We start from the raw sequence: 19508 nt of genomic DNA, 5'->3' as shown, positions 1-19508 counted from the left end.
CCAAATTCGTGACTCAAGTATTCTCCTCCACGATCTGATCGTAGAAACTTGATTTTCCTGTCACGTTGATTTTCAACCTCACTCTGAAATTCCTTGAACTTTTCAAAGGTTTCGGACTTGTGTTTCATTAAGTAGATATACCCATATCTACTTAAGTCATCAGTGAGCGTGAGAACATAACGATAGCCACCGCGAGCCTCAACACTCATTGGACCGCACACATCAGTATGTATGATTTCCAATAAGTTGGTTGCTCGCTCCATTGTTCCTGAGAACGGAGTCTTGGTCATCTTACCCATGAGGCATGGTTCACATGTGTCAAATGATTCATAATCAAGAGACTCTAAAAGTCCATCTGCATGGAGCTTCTTCATGCGTTTGACACCTATGTGACCAAGGCGGCAGTGCCACAAGTATGTGGGACTATCATTATCAACCTTACATCTTTTGGTACTCACATTATGAACATGTGTAGTATTACGTTCGAGATTCATAAAGAATAAACCATTCACCATAGGAGCATGACCATAAAACATATCTCTCATATAAATAGAACAACCATTATTCTCGGATTTAAATGAGTAGCCATCTCGAATTAAACGAGATCCCGATACAATGTTCATGCTCAAAGCTGGCACTAAATAACAATTATTAAGGTTTAAAACTAATCCCGAAGGTAGATATAGAGGTAGCGTGCCGACGGCGATCACATTGACCTTGGAACCATTCCCGACGCGCATCGTCACCTCGTCCTTTGCTAGTTTCCGCTTATTCCGCAGCCCCTGCTTTGAGTTACAAATGTGAACAACTGCACCGGTATCAAATACCCAGGAGCTACTACGGACACTAGTAAGGTACACATCAATTACATGTATATCACATATACCTTTTGTTTTGCCGGCCTTCTTGTCTGCTAAGTATTTAGGGCAGTTCCGCTTCCAGTGACCGCTTCCCTTGCAATAAAAGCACTCAGTCTCGGGTTTGGGTCCATTCTTTGGCTTCTTCCCGGCAGCTTGCTTGCCGGGCGCGGCAACCTCCTTGCCGTCCTTCTTGAAGTTCTTTTTACCCTTGCCTTTCTTGAACTTAGTGGTTTTATTGACCATCAACACTTGATGTTCCTTCTTGACTTCTACCTCTGCTGATTTCAGCATAGCAAATACTTCAGGAATGGTCTTTTCCATCCCCTGCATATTGAAGTTCATCACAAAGCTCTTGTAGCTTGGTGGAAGCGACTGGAGGATTCTGTCAATCACCGCATCATCCGGGAGATTAACTCCCAGCTGAGTCAAGCGGTTATGCAACCCAGACATAGTGAGTATGTGCTCACTGACAGAACTATTTTCCTCCATCTTACAGCTGAAGAACTTGTCGGAGACTTGATATCTCTCGACCCGGGCATGAGCTTGGAAAACCATTTTCAGCTCTTCGAACATCTCATATGCTCCGTGTCTCTCAAAACGCTTTTGGAGCCCCGGCTCTAAACTGTAAAGCATGCCGCACTGAACGAGGGAGTAGTCGTCGGTACGTGCCTGCCAAGCGTTCATAACATCTTGTTCTGCAGGGAGAACGGGTGCGTCACCAAGCGGTGCTTGTAGGACATAATCTTTCTTGGCAGCTATGAGGATGATCCTCAGGTTCCGGACCCAGTCCGTATAGTTGCTGCCATCATCTTTCAGCTTGGTTTTCTTTAGGAACGCGTTGAAGTTGAGGACTACGTTGGCCATTTGATCTACAAGACATATTGTAAATGTTTTAGACTAAGTTCATGATAATTAAGTTCATCTAATCAAATTATTGAATGAACTCCCACTTAGATTAGACATCCCTCTAGTCATCTAAGTATTGCATGATCCGAGTTAACTAGGCCGTGTCCGATCATCACGTGAGACGGACTAGTCAACATCGGTGAACATCTTCATGTTGATCGTATCTTCTATACGACTCATGCTCGACCTTTCGGTCTTCTGTGTTCCGAGGCCATGTCTGTACATGCTAGGCTCGTCAAGTCAACCTAAGTGTTTACATGTGTAAATCTATCTTACACCCATTGTATGTGAACGTCTGAATAAAACACCCGATCATCACGTGGTGTTTTGAAACAGCGAACTGTCGCAACGGTGCACAGTTAGGGGGAACACTTCTTGAAATTAGTATGAGGGATCATCTTATTTACTACCGTCGTTCTAAGTAAACAAGATGCAAAACATGATAAACATCACATGCAATCAAATAATAAACGTGACATGATATGGCCAATATCACATAGCTCCTTTGATCTCCATCTTGGGGCTCCATGATCATCTTGTCACCGGCTTGACACCATGATCTCCATCATCATGATCTCCATCATCGTGTCTCCATGAAGTTGCTCGCCAACTATTACTTCTACTACTATGGCTAACACATTTAGCAATAAAGTAAAGTAATTTACATGGCGTTTCTCAATGACACGCAGGTCATACAAAAAATAAAGACAACTCCTATGGCTCCTGCCGGTTGTCATACTCATCGACATGCAAGTCGTGATTCCTATTACAATAGCATGAACATCTCATACATCACATATAGATCATTCATCACAACTTTGGCCATATCATATCACAAACCACTTGCTGCAAAAACAAGTTAGACGTCCTCTAATTGTTGTTGCAAGTTTTACGTGGCTGAATTAGGGTTCTACCAAGAACGTCTTCTTACCTACGTTAAAGCCACAACGTGATTTGTCAACTTCTATTTACCCTTCATAAGGACCCTGTTCATCGAATCCGCTCCAACTAAAGTGGGAGAGACAGACACCCGCCAGCCACCTTATGCAACTAGTGCATGTTAGTCGGTGGAACCGGTCTCACGTGAGCGTACGTGTAAGGTTGGTCCGGGCCGCTTCATCCCACAATGCCGCTGAAGCAAGAAAAGACTAGTAGCGGCAAGAAAGTTGACAAATCTACGCCCACAACAAATTGTGTTCTACTCGCGCAAGAAGAACTACGCATAAACCTAGCTCATGATGCCACTGTTGGGGAACGTTGCAGAAAACAAAAATTTTCCTACTCGTTTCACCAAGATCCATCTAGGAGTTCATCTAGAAACGAGTCATCGGATGCATCTACATACCTTTGTAGATCGCGTGCGGAAGCGTTCAAAGAACGGTGATGATGTAGTCGAACACGACGTGATCCAAATCACCGATGACCAAGCGCCGAACGGACGGCACCTCCGCGTTCAACACACATACGGGATGGGAGATGTCTCCTCCTTCTTGATCCAGCAAGGGGGAAGGAGAGGTTGATGAAGATCCAGCAGCACGACGGCGTGGTGGTGGATGCAGGGCGTCACAGTAGCAGGGCTTCGCCTATACTACGAGAGAGAGACGTAACGGGGAGAGAGGGAGGCGCCAGGGGCTGGTGTATGAAGTCCCTCCTCTCCCCCACTATATATAGGAGGGCCAAGGGGGGGTGGTGCGCCAGCCTAGGAGATCCAATCTCCTAGGTGCGGCAGCCAAGGGGAGGTTTCCCTCCCCCCCAAGGCACCTAGAGGTGCCTTCCACCATTGGGACTCTTCCCTTAAGTGGAACCCTAGGCGCATGGGCTTTTGGGGCTGGTGCCCTTGGCCCATCTAGGCCAAGGCGCAGCCCCTATAGACCATGTGGCCCCCCGGGACAGGTGGCCCCACCCGGTGGGCCCCCGGGACCCCTCTGGTGGTCCCGGTACAATACCGATAACCCCGAAACTTGTCCCGATGGCCGAAACAACACTTCCTATATATAATTCTTTACCTCCGGACCATTCCGGAACTCCTCGTGACGTCCGGGATCTCATCCGGGACTCCGAACAACATTCGGGTTACTGCATATACATATCTTCACAACCCTAGCGTCACCGAACCTTAAGTGTGTAGACCCTACGGGTTCGGGAGACAAGCAGACATGACCGAGACGACTCTCCGGTCAATAACCAACACCGGGATCTGGATACCCATGTTGGCTCCCACATGCTCCACGATGATCTCATCGGATGAACCACGATGTCGAGGATTCAATCAACCCCGTATGCAATTCCCTTTGTCAATCGATATACTACTTGCCCGAGATTCGATCGTCGGTATCCCAATACCTCGTTCAATCTCGTTACCGGCAAGTCACTTTACTCGTACCGTAATGCATGATCCCGTGACCAGACACTTGGTCACTTTGAGCTCATTATGATGATGCATTACCGAGTGGGCCCAGTGATACCTCTCCGTCATACGGAATGACAAATCCCAGTCTTGATCCATGTCAACCCAACAGACACTTTCGGAGATACCCGTAGTCTACCTTTATAGTCACCCAGTTACGTTGTGACATTTGGTATACCCAAAGCACTCCTACGATATCCGGGAGTTACACGATCTCATGGTCTAAGGAAAAGATACTTTGACATTGGAAAAACTCTAGCAAACGAACTATACGATCTTGTGCTATGTTTAGGATTGGGTCTCGTCCATCACATCATTCTCCTAATGATGTGACCTCGTTATCAATGACATCCAATGTCCATAGTCAGGAAACCATGACTATCTGTTGATCAACGAGCTAGTCAACTAGAGGCTTACTAGGGACATGTTGGTGTCTGTTATTCACACATGTATTACGATTTCCGGATAACACAATTATAGCATGAATAAAGACAATTATCATGAATAAGGAAATATAATAATAATGCTTTTATTATTGCCTCTAGGGCATATTTCCAACATAAATATGGCCTAGTATTTTAGAAAATTGATTTGGTCCAATTTTGCAACAAATATATGGTAGGTCCTTCACAAAAAAAAACTCATTTCGGGCACTCGGAAAATGGAAAATGAATTTTCCGTGCAAAGAAAATAAAAATCCATTAGGCAACATTGTTTGGAATTCCAATATACACCCTTGTGCACAACATGAGATCATTTGAACAAACTATGACATGAATGTGGCCATAAGATTAATCATTTGGCTTGAAAGCCATGAATCTTCACGCATGATAGCTTATTTCTGAGAACACTTTTTTAAAATAATTGTTGTATTACAAGTTTAATATTTTTCCTGCAAACTTGGTCACATATAATGACACAATGCGAAGGTTTTCCAATTTTTTTGATTTTTTTCAATTTTTTATGCCCGTTTCAAAATGCAGTCAAAACGGCGGACTTGACCGTTCCTAGCTAGCGGTTGAATCTTGGAAATTTTTTGATGTTTCTCTTATTAGATAGATACTTATGTACCTAGAAATGATTTTTGGAAAAAATAAAGAGCAAACTATGAGGCAGTTGTAGTTCAAATTTGACCCGGTTCCTACTAAATCGGCGGGGATTTGTCTTTTTCACCATAGGTGGATAAAAACTTTTGACACCCAACCATTTTGTCAATTGTGCATTAAATATGGCCTAGTATTTTAGAAAATTGATTTGGTCCAATTTTGCAACAAATATATGGTAGGTCCTTCACAAAAACTCATTTTGGGCACTCAGAAAATGGAAAATGAATTTCCCGTGCAAAGAAAATGAAAAATCCCTTAGGCAACATTGTTTGGAATTCCAATATGCACCCTTGTGCACAATATGAGATCATTTGAACAAAATATGCCATGAATGTGGCCATAAGATTGATCATTTGGCTCGAAAGCCATGAATCTGCACGCATGATAGCTCATTTCTGAAAACACTTTTTAAAAATAATTGTCGTATTACAAGTTTGTTATTTTTCCTGGAAACTTGGTCACATATAATGACACAATGCGAAGGTTTTCCAATTTTTTGTTTTTTTTTGAATTTTTATGTCCGTTTAAAAATGCGATCAAAACGGTGGGCTTGACCGTTCCTAGCTAGTGATTGAATCTTGGAATTTTTTGATGTTTCTCTGATTAAATAGATACTTATGTACCTAGAAATGATTTTTGGAAAAAAAATAAAGAGCAAACTATGAGGCAGCTGCAGTTCAAATTTGACTCGGTTCCTGCTGAATCGGCGGGAATTTGTCTTTTTCACCAGAGGTGGATAAAAACTTTTGACACCCAACCATTTTGTCAATTGTGCATTAAATATGGCCTAGTATTTTAGAAAATTGATCTGGTCCAATTTTGCAACAAATATATGGTATGTCCTTCACAAAAGAACTCATTTCGGGCACTCAGAAATGGAAAATTGATTGCGACCATTTTATAAGGTCATAACATCATCAAAGCCTGCACTTCGTTCTGATTGGTCTATGGGCATGTCACGCGGATCAAGCATTAGAGACCGTCAGATACTGCTAGATCCAACGGCCCACACCCCTCATCCTCTCCCTACCCACACCCACCCGAAAGCAGCTCCCCTCACCTACACCACATGTCGTTGAGGACACTGACATGTGGGCCTACTTTCTCGCGGGCCCATCTATCAGTGGCCGAATGCCACCACTCACCCACCGCACACCACTCCTCCCCCCTCTCCCCCTCTCCCCCGCACACCACTCCTCCCCCATGATCCGCAGCCCAAACCCTAACCCATCTCCCCTCTCCCTCCATTGGACCGCTGCCGCCACCTACGGCGGCCGATCCCGCCGCGTCCTTGCTACCTCTTGAGCACTGCGTTGGATTTCCTCGAAGAGGAAAGGATGATGCAGCAAAGTAGCATAAGTATTTCCCTCAGTTTTTGAGAACCAAGGTATCAATCCAGTAGGAGGCTACGCGCGTGTCCCTCGTACCTACACAAAAACAATAGCTCAACGCAACCAACGCGCTTAGGGGTTGTCAATCCCTTCACGGTCACTTACGAAAGTGAGATCTGATAGAGATGATAAATAATATTTTTGGTATTTTTGGTATAGAGATGCAAAGTGAAAAGTAAAAGGCAAAGTAAAAAAGCAAAGCAATAATAAAGTGATGGAGATTCATATGATGAGAAAGAGACCCGGGGGCCATAGGTTTCACTAGTGGCTTCTCTCAAGAGCATAAGTATTCTACGGTGGGTGAACAAATTACTGTTGAGCAATTGACAGAATTGAGCATAGTTATGAGAATATCTAGGTATGATCATTTATATAGGCATCACGTCTGAGACAAGTAGACCAACTCCTGCATGCATCTACTACCATTACTCCACTCATCGACCGCTATCCAGCATGCATCTAGAGTATTAAGTTAAAAACAGAGTAACGCCTTAAGCAAGATGACATGATGTAGAGGGATAGTTTCATGCAATATTATAAAAAAAACCATCTTGCTATCCTCGATGGCAACAATACAATACGTGCCTTGCTGCCCCTTCTATCACTGGGAAAGGAAACCGCAAGATCGAACCCAAAGCTAAGCACTTCTCCCATGGCAAGAAAAACCAATCTAGTAGGCCAAACCAAACTGATAATTCGAAGAGACTTGCAAAGATAACCAATCATACATAAAAGAATTCAGAGAAGATTCAAATATTATTCATAGATAGACTGGATCATAAACCCACAATTCATCGGTCTCAACAAACACACCGCAAAAAGAAGATTACATCGAATAGATCTCCATGAGAGAGGAGGAGAACATTGTATTGAGATCCAAAAAGAGAGAAGAAGCCATCTAGCTACTAACTATGGACCTGTAGGTCTGAAGTAAACTACTCACACTTCATCGGAGGGGCTTGGATGATGATGTAGAAGCCCTCCGTGATCGATGCCCCTCCGGCGGAGCTCCGGAACAGGCCCCAAGATGGGATCTCGTGGATACAGAAAGTTGCGGCGATGGAATTAGGTTTTTGGCTCCGTATCTGATCGTTTGGGGGTACATAGGTATATATAGGAGGAAGGAGTACGTCGGTGGAGCTTCGAGGGGCCCATGAGGCAGGGGGGCGCACCCTAGGGGGGGCGCCCTCCACCCTCGTGACCGCCTCATGGCTTTATTGACGGAGGGTCCAAGTCTCCTGGGTCTTATCTGATGAGAAAATCGCGTTCCCGAAGGTTACATTCCGTTTGGACTCCGTTTGATATTCTGTTTCTCCAAAACACTGAAATAGGCAAAAAAACAGCAATTCTGGGCTGGGCCTCCGGTTAATAGGTTAGTCCCAAAAATAATATAAAAGTGGAAAATAAAGCCCAATATAGTCGAAAACAGTAGGTAATATAGCATGGAGCAATCAAAAATTATAGATACGTTGGAGACGTATCAAGCATCCCCAAGCTTAATTCCTGCTCGTCCTCGAGTAGGTAAATGAGAAAAACAGAATTTTTGATGCGAAGTGCTACTTGGCATAATTTTAATGTAAATCTTCTTAATTGTGGTATGAATATTCAGATTCAAAAGATTCAAGACAAAAGTTCATGTTGACATAAAAATAATAATACTTCAAGCATACTAAGAAAGCAATTATGTCTTCTCAAAATAACATGGCCAAAGAAAGCTATCCCTACAAAATCATATAGTCTGGCTATACTCTATCTTCACCACACAAAGTATTTAAATCATGCACAACCCCGATGACAAGCCAAGCAATTGTTTCATACTTTTGACATTTTCAAAACTTTTTCGATCTTCACGCAATACATGAGCGTGAGCCATGGATATAGCACTATATGTGGAATAGAATGGTGGTTGTGGAGAAGACAAAAGGAGGGGAAGATAGTCTCACATCAACTAGGCGTATCAACGAGCTATGGAGATGACCATCAATAGATATCAATGTGAGTGAGTAGGGATTGCCATGCAACGGATGCACTAGAGCTATAAGTATATGAAAGCTCAACAAAAGAAACTAAGTGGGTGTGCATCCAACTCGCTTGCTCATGAATACCTAGGGCATTTTGTGGAAGCCCATCATTGGAATATACAAGCCAAGTTCTATAATGAAAAATTCCCACTAGTATATGAAAGTGACAGAATGAGAGACTCTCTATCATGAAGATCATGGTGCTACTTTGAAGCACAAGTGTGGTAAAAGGATAGTAACATTGTCCCTTCTCTATTTTTCTCTCATTTTTCTGTTTGGGCCTTCTCTTTTTTTATGGCCTCTTTTTTTCGTCCGGAGTCTCATCCCGACTTGTGGGGGAATCATAGTCTCCATCATACTTTCCTCACTTGGGACAATGCTCTAAAAATGATGATCATCACACTTTTTATTTTTCTTACAACTCAACAATTACAACTCAATACTTAGAACAAAATATGACTCTATATGAATGCCTCCGGCGGTGTATCGGGATATGCAATGAATCAAGAGTGACATGTATGAAAGAATTATGAACGGTGGCTTTGCCACAAATATGATGTCAACTACATGATCATGCTAGCAATATGACAATGATGGAGCGTGTCATAATGAACGGAACGGTGGAAAGTTGCATGGCAATATATCTCGGAATGGCTATGGAAATGCCATGATAGGTAGGTATGGTGGCTGTTTTGAGGAAGGTATTTGGTGGGTGTATGATATCGTGAAAAGTGCGCGGTATTAGAGAGGCTAGCAATGGTGGAAGGAAGGGAAGTGCGTATAATCCATGGACTCAACATTAGTCAAAAAGAACTCATATACTTATTGCAGAAATCTAGAAGTTATCAAAGCAAATTATTACGCGCATGCTCCTTGGGTGATAGATTGGTAGGAAAATACCATCGCTCGTCCCCGACCGCCACTCATAAGGAAGACAATCAATAAATAAATCATGCTCCGACTTCATCACATAATGGTTCACCATACGTGCATGCTACGGGAATCACAAACTTTAACACAAGAATTTCTCAAATTCACAACTACTCAACTAGCATGACTCTAATATCACCATCCTCATATCTCAAAACAATTATCAAGCATCGATTTTTTTCTTAGTATTCAACGCACTAAAAAGAAAGTTTGACAAAACTTGAATACCAAGCATATTATTATTAAGAAAATTACCATGCTATTAAGACTCTCAAAATAATCTAAGTCAATCATGAGAGATCAATAGTTTCTATAAAACAAATCCACCACCGTGCTCTAAAAGATATAAGTGAAGCACTAGAGCAAAACTATAAAACTCAAAAGATATAAGTGAAGCACTAGAGTAAAACTATAGAGCTCAAAAGATATAAGTGGAGCACATAGAGTATTCTATCAAATTCCAAATCATGTATGGCTCTCTCAAAAGATGTGTACAGAAATGATGATTGTGGTAGACTAACAGGCAAAGACTCAAATCATAAAAGACGCTCCAAGAAAAACACATATCATGTGGTGAATAAAATATAGCTCCAAGTAAAGTTACCGATAGAAATAGACGAAAGAGGGGATGCCTTTCGGGGCATCCCCAAGCTTTGGCTTTTAGGTGTCCTTAGATTATCTTGGGGGTGCGATGGGCATACCCAAGCTTAGGCTCTTTCCACTCCTTGTTCCATAATCCATCAAATCTTTACCCAAAACTTGAAAACTTCACAACACAAAACTTAAAGTAGAAAATCTCGTGAGCTCCGTTAGCGAAAGAAAACAAAAGACCACTTCAAGGTACTGTACTGAACTCATTATTTATTTATATTGGTGTTAAACCTACTGTATTCCAACTTCTCTATGGTTTATAAACTATTTTACTAGCCATAGATTCATCAAAATAAGCAAACAACACACGAAAAACAGAATCTATCAAAAACAGAACAGTCTGTAGTAATCTGTAGCTAGCGCAAGATCTGGAACCCCAAAAATTCTAAAATAAATTGATGGACGTGAGGAATTTATCTATTAATCATATTCATAAAGAATTAACTGAATAGCACTCTCCAAATAAAAATGACAGCAGTTCTCGTGAGCGCTAAAGTTTCTGTTTTTTTACAGCAAGTTCAACAAGACTTTCCCCAAGTCTTCCCAACGGTTCTACTTGGCACAAACAATAATTAAACACAAAAAACACAACCAAAACAGAGGATAAATAATTTATTTATTACTAAACAGGAGCAAAAGGCAAGGAATAAAAATAAAATTGGGTTGCCTCCCAACAAGCGCTATCGTTTAACGCCCCTAGCTAGGCATAACAAGCAAGAATAGATCTAGGTATTGCCATCTTTGGTAGGCAATCCATAAGTGGCTCTCGTGATAGATTCATATGGTAATTTTATTTTCTTTCTAGGGAAGTGTTCCATGCCCTTTTTTTAATAGAAATTGAAATCTAATATTCCCTTCCTTCATATCAATAATTGCACCAACCGTTCTAAGGAAAGGTCTACCGAGAATAATAGGGCAAGAAGGATTACAATCTATATCAAGAACGTTAAAATCTACAGGAACATAATTCCTATTTTCAACAATAATAAAATCATTAATTCTTCCCATAGGTTTCTTAATAGTGGAATCCGCAAGATGCAAGTTTAGAGAGCAATCATCAAAATCACGGAAATCTAGCAAATCACACAAAGTTTTGGGAATAGTAGAGACACTAGCACCCAAATCACACAAAGCATAAAACTCATTATCTTTAATTTTAATTTTAATAGTAGGTTCCCACTCATCATAAAGTTTTCTAGGGATAGAAACTTTCAACTCAAGTTTTTCTTCATAAGATTGCATCAAGGCATCAACGATATGTTCGGTAAAGGCTTTATTTTGACTATAAGCATGAGGAGAATTTAGCACGGATTGCAACAAGGAAATACAATCAATTAAAGAGCAATTTTCATAATTAAATTCCTTGAAATCCAATATAGTGGGTTTAGCATCATCTAGGGTTTTATTTCTTTTAATCCCACTTTTATCAATTTCATCATCAAGATCTAAATACTCTGAATTTTTAGAACGCCTTCTAAGTAAAGGTGGAACATATTCAGTCCCATCATTATCAAGATTAATATTTCAAATCAAAGATTTAATAGGGGACACATCAATAACTTTTAGATCTTCATCTTTATTTTCATAGGAATTATGAGAACACGCTTTAATAAAGGCATATTTCATAGCACGCGTCCTAGCGGTTCTTTCCTTGCACTCATCAATGGAAATTCTCATGGCTTTGAGAGAATCATTGATATCATGCTTAGGAGGAATAGATCTAAGCTTTAAAGAATCAACATCAAGAGAAATTCTATCAACGTTCCTAGCCAAATCATCAATCTTAAGCAATTTTTCTTCAATCATAGCATTAAAATTCTTTTGCGAAGAAATAAATTCTTTAATATTAGATTCAAAATCAGAGGGCATCTTATTATAATTTCCATAAGAATTGTTGAAGGAATTACCATAATTATTAGAGGGATTACTAGGATAAGGCCTAGAGTTGAAATTTCCTCTATACGCGTTGTTACCAAAATTATTCCTACCAACAAAATTCACATCCATAGATTCATTATTATTCTCAATCAAAGTAGACAAAGGCATATCATTAGGATCAGATGAAAAACTCTTAGTAGCAAATAATTTCATAAGTTCACCCATCTTTCCACTCAAAACATTAATTTCTTCTATCGCATGCACATTTTTATTAGTGGATCTTTCAGTGTGCCATTGAGAATAATTAACCATAATATTATCTAGGAGTTTAGTAACATCTCCTAAAGTGATTTCCATAAAAGTGCCTCCCGCGGCCGAATCTAAAAGATTTCTAGAAGCAAAATTCAATCCGGCATAAATTTTTTGTATAATCATCCACAAATTCAAACCATGAGTAGGGCAATTACGTATCATTAATTTCATTCTATCCCAAGCTTGTGCAACATGTTCATGATCAAGTTGCTTAAAATTCATAATATCGTTTCTAAGAGAAATGATCTTAGCGGGAGGAAAATACTTAGAGATAAAAGCATCTTGGCACTTGTTCCGTCAATCAATACTATTTTTAGGCAAAGATGAAAACCAAGCTTTAGCATGATCTCTAAGCGAAAAAGGAAATAGCTTCAATTTAAAAATATCATTATCGACATCTTTCTTCTTTTGCATGTCACACAAATCAATGAAGCTATTAAGATGGGTAGTGGCATCTTCACTAGGAAGGCCGGAGAATGGATCTTTCATGACAATATTCAGCAAAACAGCATTAATTTCACAAGATTCAGCATCGGTAAGAGGAGCAATCGGAGTGCTAAGGAAATCATTATTGTTGGTATTGGTGAAGTCACACAATTTGGTATTATCTGGAGCCATCGCGACAAACAAGCAATCCAACACACGAGCAAACAAAAAGCAAACGGGCAAAAGTGGCAAATAGAGAGGGAGGATAGAGAGAGAGGGTGAATAAAACGGCAAGGGTGAAGTGGGGGAGAGGAAAACGAGAGGCAAATGGCAAATAATGTAATGCAGGAGATAGGGATTGTGATGGGTACTTGGTATGTTGACTTTTGCGCAGACTCCCCGGCAACGGCGCCAGAAATTCTTCTTGCTACCTCTTAAGCAATGCGTTGGATTTCCCCGAAGAGGAAAGGATGATGCAGCAAAGTAGCGTAAGTATTTCCCTCGGTTTTTGAGAACCAAGGTATCAATCCAGTAGGAGGCTACGCGCGAGTCCCTCGTACCTACACAAAAACAATAGCTCAATGCAACCAACGCGCTTAGGGGTTGTCAATCCCTTCATGGTCACTTACGAAAGTGAGATCTGATAGAGATGATAAATAATATTTTTGGTATTTTTGGTATAGAGATGCAAAGTGAAAAGTAAAAGGCAAAGCAAAAAAGCAAAGCAATGATAAAGTGATGGAGATTGATATGATGAGAAAGAGACCCGGGGGCCATAGGTTTCACTAGTGGCTTCTCTCAAGAGCATAAGTATTCTACGGTAGGTGAACAAATTACTGTTGAGCAATTGACAGAATTGAGCATAGTTATGAGAATATCTAGGTATGATCATGTATATAGGCATCACGTCCGAGACAAGTAGACCGACTCCTGCCTGCATCTACTACTATTACTCCACTCATTGACCGCTATCCAGCATGCATCTAGAGTATTAAGTTAAAAATAGAGTAACGCCTTAAGCAAGCTGACATGATGTAGAGGGATAGTTTCATGCAATATGATAAAAACCCCATGTTGTTATCCTCGATGGCAACAATACAATACGTGCCTTGCTGCCCCTTCTGTCACTGGGAAAGGACACCGCAAGATTGAACCCAAAGCTAAGAACTTCTCCCATGGCAAGAAAAACCAATCTAGTAGGCCAAACCAAACTGATAATTCGAAGAGACTTGCAAAGATAACCAATCATACATAAAAGAATTCAGAGAAGATTCAAATATTATTCATAGATAGACTGGATCATAAACCCACAATTCATTGGTCTCAACAAACACACCGCAAAAAGAAGATTACATCAAATAGATCTCCACGAGAGAGGGGGAGAACATTGTGTTGAGATCCAAAAAGAGAGAAGAAGCCATCTAGCTACTAACTATGGACCCGTAGGTCTGAAGTAAACTACTCAAACTTCATCGGAGGGGCTTGGATGATGATGTAGAAGCCCTCCGTGATCGATGCCCCCTCCGGCGGAGCTCCAGAACAGGCCCCAAGATGGGATCTCGTGGATACAGAATGTTGCGGCGGTGGAATTAGGTTTTTGGCTCCGTATCTGATCGTTTGGGGATACGTAGGTATATATAGGAGGAGTACGTCGGTGGAGCTTCGAGGGGCCCATGTGGCAGGGGGCGCGCTCTAGGGGGCGCCCTCCACCCTCGTGACCACCTCATGGCTTTCTTTACAGAGGGTCCAAGTCTCCTGGGTCTTATCTGATGAGAAGATCGCGTTCCCGAAGGTTTCATTTCGTTTGGACTCCGTTTGATATTATGTTTCTCCGAAACACTGAAATAGGCAAAAAAACAGTAATTCTGGGCTGGCCCTCCGGTTAATAGGTTAGTCTCAAAAATAATATAAAAGTAGAAAATAAAGCCCAATATAATTTAAAACAGTAGGTAATATAGCATGGAGCAATCAAAAATTATAAATACGTTGAAGACGTATCAGTCCTCCCCTCCCCTCCCCTCCCACCTCAAGCCGCTCCTCCTCGCCTTCGTGGACGACCGCCTGCTCCCGCCGTTCGCGCCCGCGTGCCTGCTCCTCATCGCCTCGCTCTTGCCCGCGGATCGCAGAGCATCTCATGGCGTCCCCGGCGCGGCCAGCCTCCGTCTCCGGCCCCTTCGGCTCCGCCGCCGACCTCACCATCTTCTCTACTCCGACCACGACGCAGCGGGCGGATCCAGGCCGTGCGAGTGAGATGGCGGCCAGATCCTCGTATGGCGAGGACACGCAGCGGTCCCCACCGGCTAAATCAGGTCCGTCTCCTCCCACAGCTGAGTCGTTTTATTGGCGGTTTGCCTCGCACGGCCACGACCTCTGACCCCTTCTCATTGATTTTCTCGGGCGGCCGCCTCTCCCACCATCGACGGCACGTGCTGAACACCGAGATCCTCCGCGCCAAGGCCAAGCTCCTCGAGGAGGATCCACCCAAGCTACACGCCGGCCACAGCCCCCCCACCAGTGAATCTTCTCCGGCCCCTTACGTCCCCACCAACGAAGGCGACGTCCTCACGCGGATTCGCATCCTCCTCCCAAAGCAGCCATCCCCGGCGAGCCATCCTAGTGGCCAGAGGAGGTGGAGGAGCACCTGCCTCCTCTCCCCCAGCGCGTGGGCCGGTGGCTGCTTCCTCTTCCCCGCCTAGTGAACGGGGTGAGATTCCCCTCTCTGCCTCCAGATCCAAATCAAAGTTTTTCTATATGCATTTAGCCTCCACTGAATCTTTGAGTTCCAGTTTCATTCATGTGTACTTATTACAATTGGTTTGTGTCAATGCAACCTGAGTCCAGATACCATCGTTCCCAGAGAATCCAAATTTCAGTTAGTTCATGTCAGTGTGGACTTATCAGCATGATTCGACCATGAATCCATGATATTATCTAGTGCAGCCAATGGGTTACTCATGGTACCAATTACTCTTATGAAATGGACAGTGCCACGTGCAAATGAACTGAAACATTTTATTTTATTTTGCGGGTACTTTGAGTCTTGACCATCCCAGGTCTGAACCCTGCAACACAGCACAACACTGGTATAGTGCATGCATCCTATTAATGCGGAAGGTTTCATATATAGATTGATAATCCATGTGACTTTGACTGAATTGTTGAGTTAGTATATACTTGACCATCTCCGTCTGGCGCCCACACTCCCTCACAGTACACGTCTTCATCCACTGGGATGGACAGGCGCTACGCACTTTACGTAGTATACATCTATGGTGAGCCAGTCAGTAGTCGTGGCTGAGTCATCAATACTCACCTAGCAGCCACTTGTTGGCCACTTGATTCAGAGTTTCAAACCATATAACCATGCTTTAGAAGGCTATATTTGGTAAACACCCAAAATGCCTCTTTTTTAGCTGATGAATCGTCCTACATGCACAGTTTGCTTGATGTCCTTGTTTATCCAGATTCTAGAATGTTTGATTGCAACATTCTATTGAAGATAGAAGTATAGGACCGGCGTACATGATCTGGAACCTTTTGGTTTCAATCAGTTGCTGCTGCTGATTTAATGACTATGCTCACACTGTTGTTGATTAAATGCTTATGTTGTTGCTGCATGCTTATGCTACTGATTCAATGCTTAGGAATTGATTGAATTGAACCTGTTGTAATCCTTCCTGTTCTACTTGTATTTAAATTTTGGGTTTCTATTTGATTTTTTAGTCTGTTATTTACGGTTCATCTTCAGTTTCTTCTGTAACTTGCTTGGAGCTTAGAATACACAGCCCAACTAGTCTCATATACAACTAAGACCAATGATTCATGCTAAATGCTAAATTCTATATATATATATATATATATATCTGTGTGTGTGTGTGTTGGATTGGAGAACCACTCGAGGAGGGAGGGAGGAAGCACAGAAGGTCACCATGGACCTCGCCCAACTCCCACCCATCTTCCTGCCTGCAGCTGTAGGTAACCCCCTCCCTCTCCCTGCCTTGTCAGACCTGAAGATGCAGTGTCCAAGATATTCAGTGAACTATGTGGATTCAGACAGCAACGCTTCAGTTAACTATGTAGATCATGTACTGTATTGTTAATCACCAGTTACTGTTTCCTTTCACTACATCGTCGTGCCGGTTACTACTACTGTTCCTACATAATCACAAGCGTGGATGGATGATTATCTCAGATCAGATGTTGCTAGATTACTTTCTTAGATTGATTTTGTCACCAAGCCACACAAATCATCTAGTTAGATAGAATCCGCTACGCTAGGGTGATTAATGAACGAACAAACAATAATAGGAACATGGGCACCAGGTTTTAGAGGGCTTGTGATTTTGTGGTTGCAGCAAGCCCGCCTTGTACGCCCGACGAGTTTATCCTGTGTATTTTGTCTTGCTAGACGAGTTATCCAGCAATACTTGTGCATAGTAGAAAATTATCATAGATCCTGGCTGTAACCTGCTTTTGTGCTTGTGACTTTGGCCCGCATGATTTTGTGGGGATTTGGTAGCAGACTAGAGGTAGAGGCCGACGATTTCTTGTTGTTTCAGTCAAGTGCTTGATAGATAGCTGTCTCATATGCATTTTCCGTTCCTAATGGTGCCTTTTCATTTCCTTGCCAGGCCAAATAAAGGATGTTGTTCTCGGTTGAGTTGTGCTTGAGGATGAGCAGAGAGAGAAATTTAATCAAATCCAATAGGTAGGTTCTTTGTTCTTATCACATGTTGGCAGATTCTATTTGTTGTGCATATGCCAAGTCTGTCTACCTGATTGTAAACATAACTGCAATACTGTATATATGTTGACAGTCTGGTAAAAACTTGTTGTGCCTGGGTTTGTGGATCTTAAAAAATCATCTATCATTTCCTTACTCATACAAAAAGCCCAGCTATTGTTCTTGTAAATACAGACGTGCATACCATCGGCACCTTCACCAAACAGAGAAGGCTCTAGCCACTTCTTATGTCAAGAAAAATAGAAGCGCCCCTAAATTTAAACATATTCCTCTTTACTGAAAACTCATTGTTCTTTTCTGAACTATTGCAAAAATCGAGCAGTGGTACTGATTATGTAAATTTTATATTGTCTTGGTAGCTTCACTCGTGTCTGCCACTGCTGATTATCGTGTTGACAGAGCGTTCACCCGATGGCGGAATACCACGCCACGGCGTGGGCAGTCGGCGGTTGTGCTATATACGTTAGGTAACAAACATTACAGGTAGTGGAGAACTTTTAGCTTTTCCACACGTGTATATCTTTAGACAACTTTCAGTTTTCTTTTCATGTGCTGAAACTGAAAGAAATCTTTGATGCTAACTCTGCGTGTGATTATGGCAGTGACAAACCCGAAAACCATGACTTCGATCTACTGAGGAAGCTTGTGTTTCCCGACGGATCAGTCCTGCGAGCCAAACTGTCCGGGAGACAAACTGCACTATAGTTGTCGCGGAAATTCCATGCGATGGAAGCTTCTAGAGCCTGCTGGTACTTCCTAGCCAGAAGCACCACGAGCTCGATGTCCAGCCCTACATCCACCACCCCACGCACAAGGTCGCTCCCTGCTCCCTCCTTTTCATTTATCTGTCTAGCTCAATCCTACATTCCTACCGCTACTATTGCTGTTGGAATCGAGATGCTACCCTCATCCTGCTGCTGTCTGTCAATCGAATCAAACTTCCCAGAGAATGAATGAGTTTGCAATCCTTCCTAATTTTTTGTTCTTGTTCTATTTTGAAATGGACGCAACAGGTGCTCTGCTCTTGCTCACGTCTAGCACCGTCTCCGGCGCGGTGGTGCTTCTTGAGGCGACCGGCGTGACGGCGGCGACCAAAAGCTCTCTGGTGAGTCGGCTCCATCTTCTAGCCCTAGCTCCCTATTTTCTGGTCCTATAGCATGCTCTGTTGGTTTAGAACACTAGCAGCAATAGCCTACCGTGTACACTAGCAGCTTGCTTACACACTTGTCACTTTTGCTTGTGGTAGCCATTACGTAGCTGAATCATGTTCGTGTCTACTAATCATCAGTTCATAGTATTTGGCTTCTGTGTGATGGTCTGCGACTATTTTATGGTGATGTGGATATACTTTATGATTTAAAGTTACTAATATTTTTTGTTTTGATTCTTTCTCTGGTGCGAGGAAAGCTGTGAGTAGACGTCAATGATGCCTACTTGCTTGGCTGCTACAGTGATGCATGCGCCGGTCAAGCGAGCACACATGCATATACGTACATGTTAGGATAGGAGCAGATGTGCCATAATTCCTATGTAAGGAAATGTATTCCTGAGATGATTTTGTTATGTTATGTAAACCTGGGAGATGTGTTATGTGATGTGATATGATGGATGATTTGAATTCGACATTGAGTTTTCCTGATCTGAATATGAAACAATGTCGGATGCGTGTGTGTAACTGGATTAAATAGGTCTTGTGCCCAAACAATTTTTCCAAACATTAATTTAAAATCCTAGATCTAATACTGGACAACTAATTGGGCTGAAAAAGGCCACAGCCCAACAAGCATTGGTCTGTTTAAAAAGTGAAACAAAAAAGCCTCAGAAAATAAAAAAATATATATTGCAAAAAAGGCCAAGGCCCCCTAATATGGAAGTA

At 42.2% G+C, this 19508-nt stretch overlaps 1 long non-coding RNA gene across 5 annotated transcripts; it reads left to right on the top strand.

Moving 5' to 3' along the window:
* The first annotated feature begins 14902 nt into the window (after nt 1-14902).
* On the top strand, nt 14903-19257 carry LOC125535420 (uncharacterized). Of its 5 annotated transcripts, none has more exons than XR_007294669.2 (7): nt 14903-15592; nt 16778-16859; nt 17520-17596; nt 17992-18099; nt 18235-18447; nt 18646-18737; nt 19040-19257. It is a non-coding gene; the product is annotated as an uncharacterized LOC125535420 (long non-coding RNA). The 5 variants fall into 5 exon arrangements; XR_015615694.1 differs by having other exon boundaries at nt 16778-16863; nt 18032-18099; XR_007294665.2 differs by having other exon boundaries at nt 16778-16863.
* Nucleotides 19258-19508: the final 251 nt, after the last annotated feature.

This window comes from Triticum urartu, chromosome 2A (genome assembly GCF_056163025.1).
Source record: "Triticum urartu cultivar PI428250 chromosome 2A, HENAU_Tu73, whole genome shotgun sequence".
Lineage (NCBI taxonomy): Eukaryota > Viridiplantae > Streptophyta > Magnoliopsida > Poales > Poaceae > Triticum > Triticum urartu.
Note: the sequence above shows the minus strand (reverse complement) of the source record. Positions and strands in the feature narration are given on the sequence as shown.